This window comes from Daphnia magna, unplaced genomic scaffold, assembly GCF_020631705.1.
Source record: "Daphnia magna isolate NIES unplaced genomic scaffold, ASM2063170v1.1 Dm_contigs184, whole genome shotgun sequence".
NCBI lineage: Eukaryota > Metazoa > Arthropoda > Branchiopoda > Diplostraca > Daphniidae > Daphnia > Daphnia magna.
Window position 1 is genome coordinate 1 of NW_025533159.1, and position 4592 is coordinate 4592.

Consider the following 4592-nt stretch of genomic DNA (forward strand, 5'->3'; position numbering starts at 1 on the left):
CAATTGTATTTTTTTAAATACAAGTATATTTGATGCTGTTTACATTTAGAAGTAAAAACTCATGGTATAACAGTGTATTCACATTGAATACAAGTATATTTGATGCTGTTTACATATTGAAGTAAAAACTCATGGTATAACAGTGTATTCACATTGAATACAAGTATATTTGATGCAGAATACATATAGAAGTAAAAACTCATTGTATAACAGTGTATTCACATTGAATACAAGTATATTTGATGCAGTTTACATCTAGAAGTAAAAACTCATTGTATAACAGTGTATTCACATTGAATACAAGTATATTTAATCCTGTTTATATATAGAACTAAAAAATCATGGTATAACAGTGTATTTACATTGAATACAAGTATATTTGATGCTGTTTACATATAGAAGTAAAAACTCGTGGTATAACAGTGTATTCACATTGAATACAAGTATATTTGAAGCTGTTTACATATAGAAGTAAAAACTCATGGTATAACAGTGTATTCACATTGAATACAAGTATATTTGATCCTGTTTCTATATAGAAGTAAAAACACGTGGTATAACAGTGTATTCACATTGAATACAAGTATATTTGATGCTGTTTACATATAGAAGTAAAAACTCATGGTATAACAGTGTATTCACATTGAATACAAGTATATTTGATGCTGTTTACATATAGAAGTAAAAACTCATGGTATAACAGTGTATTCACATTGAATACAAGTATATTTGATGCTGTTTACATATAGAAGTAAAAAATCATGGTATTACAGTGTATTCAATTGAATACAAGTATATTTGATGCTGTTTACATATAGAAGTAAAAACTCATGGTATAACAGTGTATTCACATTGAATACAAGTATATTTGATGCAGAATACATATAGAAGTAAAAACTCATGGTATAACAGTGTATTCACATTGAATACAAGTATATTTGATGCTGTTTACATATAGAAGTAAAAACTCATGGTATAACAGTGTATTCACATTGAATACAAGTATATTTGATGCTGTTTACATTTAGAAGTAAAAACTCATGGTATAACAGTGTATTCACATTGAATACAAGTATATTTGATGCTGTTTACATATTGAAGTAAAAACTCATGGTATAACAGTGTATTCACATTGAATACAAGTATATTTGATGCAGAATACATATAGAAGTAAAAACTCATTGTATAACAGTGTATTCACATTGAATACAAGTATATTTGATCCTATTTCTATATAGAAGTAAAACTCATGGTATAACAGTGTATTCACATTGAATACAAGTATATTTGATGCTGTAAACATATAGAAGTAAAAACTTATGGTATAACAGTGTATTCACATTGAATACAAGTATATTTGATGCTGTTTACATATAGAAGTAAAAACTCATGGTATAACAGTGTATTCACATTGAATACAAGTATATTTGATGCAGTATACATATAGAAGTAAAAACTCATGGTATAACAGTGTATTCACATTGAATACAAGTATATTTGATGCTGTTTACATATAGAAGTAAAACTCATGGTATAACAGTGTATTTTTTTAAATACAAGTATATTTGATGCAGAATACATATAGAAGTAAAAACTCATGGTATAACAGTGTATTCACATTGAATACAAGTATATTTGGTGCAGTTTACATATAGAAGTAAAAACTCATGGTATAACAGTGTATTCACATTGAATACAAGTATATTTGATGCAGTTTACATATAGAAGTAAAAACTCATGGTATAACAGTGTATTCACATTGAATACAAGTATATTTGATGCAGTTTACATCTAGAAGTAAAAACTCATTGTATAACAGTGTATTCACATTGAATACAAGTATATTTAATCCTGTTTATATATAGAACTAAAAACTCATGGTATAACAGTGTATTTTTCACATTGAATACAAGTATATTTGATGCTGTTTAAATATAGAAGTAAAAACTCATGGTATAACAGTGTATTCACATTGAATACAAGTATATTTGATGCTGTTTACATATAGAAGTAAAAACTCATGGTATAACAGTGTATTCACATTGAATACAAGTATATTTGATCCTGTTTCTATATAGAAGTAAAAACTCATGGTATAACAGTGTATTCACATTGAATGAATACAAGTATATTTGATGCTGTTTACATATAGAAGTAAAAACTCATGGTATAACAGTGTATTCACATTGAATACAAGTATATTTGATGCTGTTTACATATAGAAGTAAAAACTCATGGTATAACAGTGTATTCACATTGAATACAAGTATATTTGATGCAGTTTACATCTAGAAGTAAAAACTCATTGTATAACAGTGTATTCACATTGAATACAAGTATATTTAATCCTGTTTATATATAGAACTAAAAACTCATGGTATAACAGTGTATTTACATTGAATACAAGTATATTTGATGCTGTTTACATATAGAAGTAAAAACTCATGGTATAACAGTGTATTCACATTGAATACAAGTATATTTGATGCAGTTTACATATAGAAGTAAAAACTCATGGTATAACAGTGTATTCACATTGAATACAAGTATATTTGATGCTGTTTACATATAGAAGTAAAAACTCATGGTATAACAGTGTATTCACATTGAATACAAGTATATTTGATGCTGTTTACATATAGAAGTAAAAAATCATGGTATTACAGTGTATTCAATTGAATACAAGTATATTTGATGCTGTTTACATATAGAAGTAAAAACTCATGGTATAACAGTGTATTCACATTGAATACAAGTATATTTGATGCAGAATACATATAAAAGTAAAAACTCATGGTATAACAGTGTATTCACATTGAATACAAGTATATTTGATGCAGAATACATATAAAAGTAAAAACTCATGGTATAACAGTGTATTCACATTGAATACAAGTATATTTGATGCTGTTTACATATAGAAGTAAAAACTCATGGTATAACAGTGTATTTTTTTAAATACAAGTATATTTGATGCTGTTTACATTTAGAAGTAAAAACTCATGGTATAACAGTGTATTCACATTGAATACAAGTATATTTGATGCTGTTTACATATTAAAGTAAAAACTCATGGTATAACAGTGTATTCACATTGAATACAAGTATATTTGATGCAGAATACATATAGAAGTAAAAACTCATTGTATAACAGTGTATTCACATTGAATACAAGTATATTTGATGCAGTTTACATCTAGAAGTAAAAACTCATTGTATAACAGTGTATTCACATTGAATACAAGTATATTTAATCCTGTTTATATATAGAACTAAAAACTCATGGTATAACAGTGTATTTACATTGAATACAAGTATATTTGATGCTGTTTACATATAGAAGTAAAAACTCGTGGTATAACAGTGTATTCACATTGAATACAAGTATATTTGATGCTGTTTACATATAGAAGTAAAAACTCATGGTATAACAGTGTATTCACATTGAATACAAGTATATTTGATCCTGTTTCTATATAGAAGTAAAAACTCGTGGTATAACAGTGTATTCACATTGAATACAAGTATATTTGATGCCGTTTACTATATAGAAGTAAAAACTCATGGTATAACAGTGTATTCACATTGAATACAAGTATATTTGATGCTGTTTACATATAGAAGTAAAAACTCATGGTATAACAGTGTATTCACATTGAATACAAGTATATTTGATGCTGTTTACATATAGAAGTAAAAAATCATGGTATTACAGTGTATTCAATTGAATACAAGTATATTTGATGCTGTTTACATATAGAAGTAAAAACTCATGGTATAACAGTGTATTCACATTGAATACAAGTATATTTGATGCAGATTACATATAGAAGTAAAAACTCATGGTATAACAGTGTATTCACATTGAATACAAGTATATTTGATGCTGTTTACATATAGAAGTAAAAACTCATGGTATAACAGTGTATTCACATTGAATACAAGTATATTTGATGCTGTTTACATTTAGAAGTAAAAACTCATGGTATAACAGTGTATTCACATTGAATACAAGTATATTTGATGCTGTTTACATATTGATGTAAAACAGAGTATTCACATTTTGAATACAAGTATATTTGATGCAGAATACATATAGAAGTAAAAACTCATTGTATAACAGTGTATTCACATTGAATACAAGTATATTTGATCCTGTTTCTATATAGAAGTAAAACTCATGGTATAACAGTGTATTCACATTGAATACAAGTATATTTGATGCAGTAAACATATAGAAGTAAAAACTCATGGTATAACAGTGTATTCACATTGAATACAAGTATATTTGATGCTGTTTACATATAGAAGTAAAAACTCATGGTATAACAGTGTATTCACATTGAATACAAGAATATTTGATGAAGTATACATATAGAAGTAAAAACTCATGGTATAACAGTGTATTCACATTGAATACAAGTATATTTGATGCAGCATACATATAGAAGTAAAAACTCATGGTATAACAGTGTATTCACATTAAATACAAGTATATTTGATGCAGTTTACATATACAGTACCCGCAAAAAGTGTCCGAACGCGGGCCTTGTTTTGGACTTTTTTACATTGAGTCTTACGGCGGCGGGTAC